This window comes from Desmodus rotundus, chromosome 5 (assembly GCF_022682495.2).
Source record: "Desmodus rotundus isolate HL8 chromosome 5, HLdesRot8A.1, whole genome shotgun sequence".
NCBI classification, from domain to species: Eukaryota; Metazoa; Chordata; class Mammalia; order Chiroptera; family Phyllostomidae; genus Desmodus; species Desmodus rotundus.
In genome coordinates, this window is record NC_071391.1 from 124,762,023 (window position 1) to 124,774,324 (window position 12,302).

General features: G+C 43.7%; 1 protein-coding gene and 1 long non-coding RNA gene across 4 annotated transcripts in view; one reads left to right on the top strand and one right to left on the bottom strand.

Annotated features, from left to right (window-relative positions):
- PRKCE (protein kinase C epsilon) overlaps positions 1–12,302 on the top strand; it is a 470,124-nt gene that overhangs the window by 255,104 nt on the left and 202,718 nt on the right. The window lies entirely within an intron of this gene.
- On the bottom strand, positions 1,097–4,517 carry LOC128781004 (uncharacterized). 2 transcript variants are annotated; one of them, XR_008426925.1, is made up of 3 exons: positions 4,075–4,517; positions 3,264–3,479; positions 1,097–1,437 (listed from the first exon to the last, which is right to left on the bottom strand). It is a non-coding gene; the product is annotated as an uncharacterized lncRNA (long non-coding RNA). The 2 variants fall into 2 exon arrangements; XR_008426926.1 differs by lacking the exon at positions 4,075–4,517 and adding an exon at positions 3,635–3,737.

Sequence of the window (12,302 nt, forward strand, 5' to 3'; positions counted from 1 at the left end):
TAATCTAGAGGTCTTTAATTTCTTTTTCTTTCTTTTCCCCCTTCCCTTATTGCATCGACTGGAATCTCTAACACACTGTTGAATAGAAGTGGCAAAAGCAGGCCCATGATATTAGGAGGAGACCATCCCGTCTTGCCACAAAGAATGATGTTAGATATGGGTGTTGCATAGATTGGGGTGATCAGAGTAATGAAGTTCCCTCCTCTTCTTAGCTTTTTGAGTTTGAGTGCTTTTTACTTTAAATCATAAATGGATATTGAGCACGTTTGTCAAATGCTTTATCTGAATCTACTGAGACGATTATTGTTTTTGTCCTTGATTCTATTATGGGATATTACATCCATTGCTTTTTGGATATTAAGCCAGCCTTATATTACTGAGGTAAAACCCATTTAGGGATGGTGTGTAATTCTTTTTATATGTAATGGTTTTGGTTTATTATTTTTACATTTAATTTTGATTTCTCCTACAGTATTTGTCTTTTTTTGTCTGACTTATTTCACTTATAATGTCCTCAAGGCCCATCCATACTGTTGGCCATGAAATGGCAAGATTTCATCTTTTTATAGCTGAATAAGTACATAAATGCACACGCACCCCCCAATTTCTTTATCCACTCACCGATCAGTGAACACTTAGGTGGTTTATATGTAATGCTGCAGCGAACCCAGGGCTTGATACATCTTTTCAGGTTGGCATTTTTGTTTTTTTATATCCAAAAGTGGAATTGCTGGACCACATGGTAGCTTTATTTTGATTTTTTGAGGAACCTCTATTCTGTTTTGCATCGTGGCTCCACCAAGTCACGTCCCCACCAACAGTGCACGAGGGGCTTTACTTTGCTTATTTCGCAACACTTGTTATTTTCATCTTTTTGATAATGGCCGTTCTAATCTCATGATGGTTTTGTTGCATATCCCTGATAATTAATGAAGTGTAGAGCAGCTTTTCATGTACCTGTTACCCATCTGTATATCTTCTTTAAAGAAATGTCTATTCAGATCTTCTTGCATTTTTAATTGGATCTTTTGGGGTGTTTTGCTATTGAACCGAATGGGTTTTTTTAATGTATTTTGGGTATTAGCCCCTAATTAGATACATGATTTGCAAATATTTTTTTCCACTCAGTAGATTGCCTTTTCATTTTGTTGATGGTTTCCCTTGCTGTACAGAAACTTTTTAGTTTGATGTAGTTCCAGTTATTTATTTTTGCTTTTAGTCAGATTTTTAAAATATAGCCAAACTATACATCAGGGAGCTTACCACCTATGTTTTCTTCTAGGAGTTCTGTGGTTTCAGTCTTACATTCAAGCCTTTAATCCATTTTGAACTGATTTTTCTGTACGGCGTAAGGTGGCTGTCCAGGTTCGTTCTTACGCATGTGGCTATGCAGTTTTCTCAACACCGCTTGCTGAAGAGACATTTTCCCGACTTCTACTGTTAGTGGAAGGAAGGAAATAACAAAGATTAGAGCAGAAATAAATAAGAGACAAAGGAAAATAAAAAAGATCAATGAAGCAAAGAGCTGGTTTTTTGAAAAGATAAATAAAATTGATAACCCTTTAGTTAGACTCACCAAGAAAAAGAGATGACTCAAATAAAATCAGAAATGAAACAGGGGTGTTACAACTGACATCACATAAATACGAAGGGTCATAAGGGACTACTGTGAACAATTATATTTATAACAACAGATTGGACAGCCTAGAAGAAGAAAAGCATAAATTCCTGGAAACATACAACCTACCAGGACTGACTCATGATGAAATGGAAATTCTGAACAGACCAATTCCTAGGAAGGTGATTGAACCAGTAAGCAAAAATGCCCCAACAAACAAAAGTCCAGGACCAGACAGCTTCACTGGTGAATTCTATCAAACATTCAAAGAAGAGTTAATACCAATGCTTTGAAACTCTTCCAAAAAAAAAACAGAAGAGGAGGGAACTCTTACAAACATGTTTTATGAGGCCAGCATTACGCTGATATGAAAACCAGACAAGGATGCCACCAGAACAGAAAGTAACAGACCAATGTCCCTGGTGAATATAGGTAAAACAATTCTCAACAAAATATTAGCAAACCAAATTTAATAATACATTAAAAGCATCATACATGGCCAAGTGGGATTTATTCCAGGGATGTGAGGATGCTGTGACATCCACAATCAATTAATACGATACACCACAATAACAAAATAAAGGATAAAAATCATATGGTCATTTCGATAGACGTAGAAAAAGCATTTGACAGAATTCAACATGCATGTATGACAAAAACTCTCAGCAAAGCAGGCATAGAGAGTCGTGCCTCAACGTAATAAAGGCCATATATGATAAGTACACAGGTAACATACTCAACCTTGAAAAGCTGAAAGTTTTTCTTCTAAAATCAGAAACAAGACAAGGATGCCCACTCTTGCCACTTTACTCAACAGAGTGTTGAAAGTCCTAGCCCAAGCAATTCTTTCCATATTGGAAAGAAAGTAGTAGAACTGTCACTATTTGTAGATGACATGGTATTATATGTAGGAAGTCATAAAGATTCCACCCAAAAAACTGTAGAACTAATAAATAAATTCAGTGAAGTTTTAAGATACAATATCAATACAAAAGAATATGTTGCGTTTCTATACACTAACAACAGACTATCAGAGCAATTAAGAAATGGAAATAGAATTTGGGCTTATAGATTTGGGCTGGAAAATAGACACAAATAAGGTGTTAGACGTGTGTATGCATGAGTGTGTGTGTATGGAGGGGCGTGTCGTTAGAGCAAAGGGATATTAAGATAAAGATATAATTTGTGAACCAACAAATTTAGTTGGATTTCCCTGGGTTTGGAACCTAGAGAAGAGAAGGAAATTAATATTTGTTGATCTCAATGTGCCAGGCCCTGTGCTTTTAATATGCATTTTTTTAAAAAAATGCATACTCTTATTATATACATCATCTAATTTTATCCACACAACCTCCTTGAAGCAGGTATTATTATCACAGTTGGAAACAGGTGCATAAACAGAATAAATACCTCCCTCAAGGTCACCTAGTGAAGCCACATGAATCCAGACCTGTTTGACCCAAAGACCGTAACCTTCTACAGCACCCCTACAGTGCCTCATCCCTCCCAGGCACGCTGAGCACTAGTCAGGAACTGCTGGTCCAAAGGCACGCAGCCTGGAATACGTTACACCCGAGGCTGAGTTCTGCGGCTCAGCCTAGGGACGTTGGAGAAAGGGTTTCATCTTTAGCACTCTCATACTTACCTCGTAGAGGCGGTCCTCTCTCCTGCAGTGGATTTGAACACTGGTCTTGCCATTGAATTGGTAAACAGCTATCTTCTGATGAGTGCTGAGGAAAAATACAGCTTTATTTTTCTTTAACTTGAGGCAGACTTTTCCGTAGGGACTTCAGGGAGTCTTTGAAACGTCCAAGGCTTCATTCGGTGTGCCTTCTGTGGTAACTGTTGCCTGTTGCATCACCTGGAGGAGGAAGAAAAGGATGGATGGACTGAAGGGTCTCAATGTCCAAGGACTTGCCTTCAGTGACCTTGGGAAGGGTCTCTTTCTTTTGCGTTCTAAGGTAGTACCCCTCTAAGGTAGCACTCAACTCCTTGGCTTCTAGGGTTCCCTCTCACCTCCCTCCAAGCCTTACTAGGCTCTGGTTCTAGAGGACTCGGTCCACACTGTGATCTGAGAGGAGGTGGCTGGCAGTGCCCTCTGCAGACTTTGCCTGGGGAGTATAGTCACCGACTTTGGTTATGCTGCAGCCTCATAACAATGAGGCTTTACATTTGAATGTAACGTTATACTCTTCTGGACACATGCATTGTCCCATTTTAGTCCTTGTGCAACCCTGTATATAGAAGTAAGGGTAGATATTTTTAACACAGGGATGTTGATCTTGAGAGAGGTAAAGTGTCTTCCCTAGAATTCCAGGACTTGATGACCGATACGGGGCCAGGGGGAGGTTTTCTCGTTCCCACTTCATGCTTTTTGCTGCCTCCCATTGGCAGTGCTGACGAGCTTTTTCTTTTTTTCCTAGAAAGGCCTGCAACCCGTATAGTAATGCACAAACCTGCATTAGACAAGTCTGCAGTGGATGGAGCCCTTGGGGCATTTTGTGCCTGAGGGCAGCCACCTCTGCACCCCTCTCAGTGGCAATCTGGAGGTCTCTCTGTGGGTGCTTAGCCCCACCTGTCTAGTTGTGCTTCTTGCCTTCACGTGCTTGCTGTAGGTGGAGCAGCCCTTTCCCAACTCATTGCAGTTCAGTTTGGAATAGTGCGTTCTTTCTGCTTTCCCCTTTTAGAAGGGATAGATTTAGCTCTGGCATACCAAATACAAACCCTCACTTCATCTCAAGAGCTCTCTTTCCATCCACCCCTCCTCGGGCAGGCTATTTACAGACTTGTCATCCCACCACGCGGGTCAATCTTCCACTGAAATGAAAGGAAGGAAAGGCCCCAAGCCAACGAATTTGGGCAGATGAGCCTTATATAACACGTGCTAAAAATATGCAGCTAATTGGAATGGAAAAGTGAAAAATACGTTGTGCTTAAGCCTTAGACTGAGAAATAAAAGAGTGACAGGGAAGCGATTTCTCCCAGCAGAAGAGGCCCATATATAACTCATTTTACTCTCGTGCATGCTCTCCACTTTGTGGCTTTTTAACCATGCTCAAGTCCCACTCATCCTCCCATGGGACTGAATTTAGGCAGCAGAAACCAAGGGAGAAGCAAAGAGAAGATGCAGAAAGCTGCTGCCCCTAATGGCAGCGTGAGACTATTAGGGGCCTGGCCAGATGTTAGGATGGTAAAGAAAGCTCCCACTTCTGACTCCTTCCAAAGTCAAACACTTGGAAGACTCAAATGATCAAAGATTCTTTCTGCCCTGGAAAGGGATTTTAACTTGAGGGATTTAAAAGAAAACGGAGGGGAATTCTGTCTTCATCCAGTCCCTCTCCATCTGCCAGCCCTGACCCCAGGAACTTACTCTATCAATTGTGTCCTCTCCTTCTCTTAAATCTTTCTTTGCTCTTTCTCCTGGATCTTTCTCCTGCCTACCATGTGCTCGGTCCTCCCTTACGTTGGACTGTGTGTGATTAGTATGGAGGGTCTGCATTTCCTATAGTGCATGAGTACCCTGAGGTCAAGGCCTTGGTATAACCCAATGCCCAGCATAATGCCTGGTCCAAGGTGAGCACCAAATATGTGCTTGTTGAATAAATGAGTCGTTTAGTGAATTCATGAATGAACAAACCAGAGCGTACATATTATGGTTTCTGAAAAACACAGTGTGAGAGATGAACTCTGCTCTCATTATTCAGGTCTGATGCTGTTCTCCTTTGGCACATCCATCCAGCTTATCCGTCACCTGATTACTGTTCATGTGACAGCTCACAATGAGGACACAAGGACTCTAAAGATAGCTGAACTGGATGTCATGGAGTGACTTAGAAATGGAGGAAGGTTAGCTTCAGTGTTTGGAAAGCACATGGGTTGACAAGAGATTTGGAGATGACCTGGTTCTACTGGCCAGTTTAAAATGAGGAAATGGAGGCTAAAGGTGTTCGGGACATTTGACCAACATGACCTGGCTCGTTAGTGGTAGAGCCAGGACAGTGCCCACTGTTCATGTGAGCTGCTCGGTGAGTCTTACAGTTGTACAGCACGTCTTCAGAACCTAAGTTCAGAGCCCTCCCCAGACACCACCTTGCCCCTTACTAGGGAGAAAGGGACCATCGACTGGTCCATGAGACAGGGCACCTCCACACAGGTAGCTCCAAGGAAGGCTCTCACTGCCCACCCTCCAATTTGAATAGCTATATTTGGTCTGTGGAGGCCATGGCTTGCGGGTTCTCTATAATGAACAGCTGCCTCATGGCTGTGTGTGTGTGTGTGTGTACACAGAGTCCTTGTGTCTTCATTGTGGGGTGTGTACATATATACACGCACACGTCTTTCTCCATCACTCACATGATTTAGTCCACCTAGAATCCACTTAATGCATCTGCTGTTTGTTTGCTTTTGTGAGACTCCAAAATTTGTGGCTGCCTAGAGCTGAGTCACAGGGATGAGAGGACAGCCCCACAACTTCCCATTGCGGGGGCGCCCTGGGCAGCTCTGCTGCACTCTTCCTGTGGCTTAGGGTTCGGGGCTTCTTTAAGTCCAGGAGACAGTCCAGTGTCCTTCCAATAAATTCCCCTTGCTTGCTAAAGCTGCTTCTTCTAGTCTCTGTTACTCACAATTGAGAGAATCTGAACTAATCTAAAGTAGGAAGAGAGCAGATTCTTTACTTTTCAGATGAGAGAACAAAGCTCATAGAGAGGAGGTTGGAGGCCCAGCATCTTACAGGCAGAGCCCGGCAGAAATTGAGCTGGATCTCAGTCTTTGGACTTCTCACCCAACACCCACATCGTCCCCTCTGAGAACCACAGCAGGGCCAAGCTCCCAGCACCTGCCCCCTCCGGCAGCAGGAGGCTGGAAGTGGGTGTTGAGTTAGAGGAAGGGGAGAGACTTGATGGGAAGGAGACCTGTGTAACAGCTAAATGTGGCGTCGAGTACGTATTTATACTTAGAAACGTGCAGTGTTTTTTATAACCAACCCCTGCCCTCACTGGGATATCAAGTTATTCAGAGTTACGGAACTTAATACATGAGTTGTGAAATTAATAAAGAAGAGGCATCTGGCTCATGAAAAAAAAAACCTTGTGGCTGCAGAAAGGATTCTTGCTGACAGATCATAAAGGCATGAGGTGCAATTTCCTAGGAGCGGGCTTCAGAAAGATTGGAGGAGAGGAGCATGGAGAAGTATGCAGTTCTGCTTCCTGCCTTCCCTTCTGCTTAGGGTCCGGCGTGCACTCGGGGCGCAGGAGAAGACAGCTACAGTACTCACCTGTGTGCTGCTGGCCACAGTGTTGTGTTCTGATGCCCTGTCTCCTCAGCGCTTTCTCAATGTATCTCATCCTCACACCAGTTCTATGAGGTCACTCGTATCCTCGCTTTGAGGCTGCTAAGCAGAGGCCAGAGACATTGTATGACTTGTGCACATCTGTCATGCTTCAGAACCCCAGCTCTTAGTATGAAAAAATACAGTAAAAATACTATCATTAATTAAAAAGTAAACAAGCCCTCTGTTTATTGTAAAGGTGCCCCCTGGATAGATACATGAATGTATCTAAGTTCCTGCCTTAGATGGTGACACATTTCATGTACTACGGCACTGGCATATCATTCTGGTATTATGCTGCGTTGTTTTTGTGCGCGTGCACCTTGTGTCTAATGTGAGTCTGTGGCATGCCTGGCCCTGTGCTAGGTTCTGACCGATGCTGCAGGAGTATCACCAGAGTCCCTGTCTCAGGGAGCTTATAGTTAAGGGAAACACTCATCACACAGTTAAGCAACAGAGCAAGGCACCATGGGATTAGATACCAAGATGAATGACAGACGTGGTCAGTGTCCTAACAATACATTCTGGTGCCATCAGCTCCTTGACCTAAACTGTCCCCACTCCCGACGATGCCCTGGTGGTGAATTATGCTCTAGGTGAAGCTGCCTGCATTATTTCGCTTCGCCCGTGTTCCATTGAAGTTACCACCCTCTTGTGTCTTAAATTTTCCATAATTGAATACTCTATTACCATGCAGTGCTGCGTATGACTGGTTTTGTTCTGTTGCCAAGTGTTTGAAATTGAAGTCCACCGTGGGAATGTATCTATCCACTCCGCCAGTGGCTGCTTCCAGGGCAGGGCCCATACAAATAGTGCTGCTGTGAACGTCCTAGTTCACAACTTTGGGTGAACAAATGCACACGTGGGTGTTGCACACACACCTGGAAATGGCATTGCTGAGTCATGAGGTCGCCGCTGTGCAGCTTTAGTGGACAGTGTCCCGACGCGGCCGTCCTGGCTGATCCCCCCCCCACCGCTTGTCAGAGCTCCCGTCAGAGCTCCACAACCCTGCCGGGACTTGGTGGGGTTCGTCTCTTTGCCACTGTCCGCTTCCTGGGGGTGTGTTTCAGTGCGATTTTTTCTTATTGTGGTAAAATATGTGTAATATTCAAATATTATACACATTGTGATATGTAATATTATACCTATTATATATGTATTAATTGTGTGTTATATGTATAGATATATGCATTATACACATACACATATGTGTACATGTATTATATTATACACATTACATTTATATTATATACATATGTGATATGTATAGCATTCAAATATTATACATATTATAATATGTATAATAACACAAATATTATACATATCTTGTGGTAAAATATTCAAATATTTGAATATTCAAATATAATATTTACCTTTTTAAGTGTACTGTTCCCTGGCATTAAGTACATTCACACTGTTGTGCAATCATCACCTCCACGTATCTCCAGAATACTTTTTGTTTTTCCAAACTGTAACTCTGTCCCATTAAATGCAAACTGCCCATCCGCCCCTCCCCTCCCCCCTGGGAACCAGCATTCTGCTTTCTCTGTGAATACGACTGCTCCAAATGCCTGTGCAGACCCGTACAGTATGTGTCCTTTCGTGACTGGCTTATCTCACTTACGATACCGCGTTCAAGGCTCGTCTATGTTAGAACAGGCAGCAGGATTCCCTTCCTTCTTAGGGCCGAAAAGTATTCCATAGTATGTGCATGTCACATTCTCTTTCTCCATGCATCCTTCAATTTTATTCTGATTTTAATTTGTATCTTTCTGATAACTTTGCATTTCTCTTGAGCACCTTTTATGATTATTGGCTATTTGGATGTCCATTTTTAGAAGTGTCTGCTCAAGTCTTTTGCCCATTTTTCTATCAAATTGTCTTTTTCTTATTGATTTGTAGGGTATCTTAATATATTCTGGATATGAGTCTTTGCTGAACATATGAATTATAAGTACCTTCTAATCTGTGGTTTGCCTTTCACTCCTTGAGAACATGTTTTGATAAATATAGGCTCTTAATGAATGTAGTCAAATTTATTCATGTTTTTATTTATACTTAGCACTTTTTGTGTTCTGGTTAAAGAAAATGCTGCCCACCCATATATCACGAAGATATTCACCCATCTTTACTTCCAAAAGTTTGACTGTTTTACTTTCACCTAGTGTGACTGCCTTTTCAATTGGGAGTCATTTTCAATCTTAGGTGAACGGGGTTGCCTGTGATGCACTAGGATTTGGGCAGCACTGGGGCGAAACCGTGCTAACTTGGGCCAGTTGTACTGGGGTCAGGCGATGGGGGCGCTGCTGGCACTGCTTGCTTAAGCTTTGTATTTGTTTTTCTGAAGAGTTGCATGTAAATTATATCTAATAAATTTGGCCCTATTATAAATGCTGAGTCTGTGACTTTTCAGACAATTCCACCAAAGTTTGGAGGTTGTTCTCTTAACTGGTCTCTGCTTTCTAAACGGATTTTCTAAATGCCTCCTCTTCTCTCTGACTGACGCCCAAGGGTGAACGTGGAAGCTCACAGTTACAACGTACCCACCTGTTCTCTGGAACTCTGTGCCCTTCGGTCCCCATCATTGTAGTGGCGCATTTCTCAAAAGCCACTAGTGTTCACCATTCTTAATTATAATCACATCATTTTGGTTCAATTTCATGAGCAAGGAAAGAAAACGTTTCTGTGAAAACAGCTGAGTTTGTTAGAAAGAGCCAGTAGAGATGAGTTGCTAATAAAACTGCTGTTGAATTGTATGTGAGAGAAGAAAGAATAAAATTCTGGGGGCAGTTGGGTAATAAAGCTCTGAAAAGAGTCTGTTTGCCTTGTTCCATAAACATCTGTGAGGCTGTGCCCCACCCCAGAGAAATGTAAATTGGAAACCGTAGCTAATCTGTTATCTATGAGAGCAAGTGCATGAAGAAGAGACCTTGGTCTTCTGTGACTGGCCAATGATTATACATATTTATTTTCAGGTAAATGTTGTAAGTTTGATGTGTGCTGTTAAAATATTTCAAGTATTTGTCTTATTTTCTCATGAATCTCTGCTTTAATTGACTTTTTATTAAGTAAGCAGTGTTTATTCATCACAAATAAAAGGGCAGAGGGAATTGGGACCCCCCCCCCCCTCAAGCTGGCCTGAAGCTAGAAACGTCTTTGAAGTCCTATTTTGTGTTTTTTCAAAATAATGTTAATACTTCAATATTTGCATTCTACTCCATGTTTAAAAACAAAAATATTTTTTATTTCCAAAATCTTCCCTCCCTTCCCCCCGCCTCCACCCCCCAACATCATAGCCTACTAAATTCTCCTGTGATAGATTTTGGTGATTTAAATCACATTCTCCTAATTTATCTGCTGGATCGGTGCTGTTGGGATTCATCCTGGTCTATTTTTTTCCCATTGGTTTATGCAACTGTATTGAAGAAAAATAAGTGAATTACTAGCAGAGCTATTAGTCGGTCACTCATCCATTGACAACTTGCACCATTTATTCAGTGCTGTATCACACAGTGGTTGGAAGATAGATTCCTGATCTTTAAGGGGGGCCCACCTGCACCCTGGAGCTGGAGCCCGGGCTTGCCGGCACCTCCCCATGCCTGGTGATGATGGGCGTTTGGGCCGCTGGTCTGGCTCTGGGTGTGAACCTGTACGTATGTGGTGATGGGTGTGAGAGACCATCTGTTCCAGAAGTTCTGGAACTGCTCTGTGCAAAAGCCAGCCTGCTGCCCGGCATCTCAAGCTGGATTCTTTACAGAAGCTGGCAGGCACTGAGGAGAAGCATGCCTTTCATGCCAAGGACACCATGGTGATGCACCGAAGAGCTGGCTGTTACCCACTCCCCCACCTGCTGTCCTCCAGGGTCTTCCTTTGGGGATTATTCAGTTGCTCCCCTGGTGGCAGGTTAGGAGGTCCCACCCTGCTCCCCCTCCCTTGGAGTAGTAACAGCAACCAGTGCCCCAGGCCATGGTACTGGGAACGTGCTTAGAAAGTGAGGGGGGAAACCTTTGGGGCCAACGCCCACTTGGTTTTGAAACACCCAAAGCAGATCAGCCTGAGTCACTGCTTTTGTGGCCGTGGGCCAAGCAGCCAACCATCCTGTAGCGCCTCTCTGCTCTTGGTCGCCCAACCTCTTTTCTTCTTTTACTGAGAAGGCCCACCCCCCCAGCCTAGATCCTAGGCGTTGACTCGCGCGCCCCCGTGTGGCCCTGGTGAACGCGTTCAGAAAATGCAGTCAAGGCTGGAGAGTGCCGCTAGCAGCCTGCATCCCCTGCTCCCACCTTTAAAAAGCAGATATTTTGCACGATCACTGATTGCCTATTACTATTATTTTTTAATTTAACTTTTATTGCTATTATTTCTTAACCGGTAAGCATCCGACGGCCTCATTCAGCTTCAGTTTTGAGACGTGGTTCTGGGCGCTCATGGATTTTCTGTAGGGTATACCCCGTCCCAGTTTTAGGCGACTTCCTCCATCCCACAGTCTCTTAAGGTGTGTGTTTTTACTAAAAGGAGCAGGGAGAAAAGCTGTCGCTCTGCCTATCCCGCTTACACTTTCAGGCTACAGTTAGTAGGCGTTTGCCAAACACTTGCCAGGGCTGTGCGTTGAATCTCCAGCACTGAGACCAGGGCCTGCTGTGGATGGGAGGTGGCTTCCAGTTCTTGTATTTCGAACTCCACAGATGCTCGGACCTCTAGTGAAGGTCCCCTGGGCAGTGATTACGAGAGAGGTGATATGCTGCCTCAGGGATGAGCCGTGTGACCCCCTTTGGGGAGAAAAGATTAAATTTCCATCCATATATTTTTTACATACCGCTTAAAATGTTTCCTTTGTGTGTAGTTGTGTAATTGTACTTAAATAAGAATGCCCGAGGGGTGGTTGTAGCAGTTGCTGTTGGCACCCCAGCCATAGCTGTCTCCCTTGGACCACCACTGAGGTCCCCCACAGAATACCCGTGACTTCCTGTGTCTCTCTGCCTGAGGGTGACCTAAGCTACAGGGTTCTGGAGTGGGGGGGCTAAAACCTAATGGGCCCCATGGTTTAGGGGCTCTGGTTTTGAGAAAATTTCTCTTAGGCAGCCGTCATCATCCCAGCAGCAGCTACCACTGTTAAGTGCCTACTATGGGCCTGATACTTTATACTGATTACATTCTAGGTCCCACTAACTCTGGAAGGCAGATATTACTATCCCTTATTTTAGAGATGAGGAAACTGAGGTTCAGCAGGTGGCCGCGGGGTCTGGGAGCAGAGCACCCAGGCCCTCTCACCCTGCTCACTGACCTCTCTACAGCAAGGGCGGGCTCTGCTGTACTCGCCATCGATGTCCCGTAGAGGCCCCAACGCCCAAATCCCAGTAG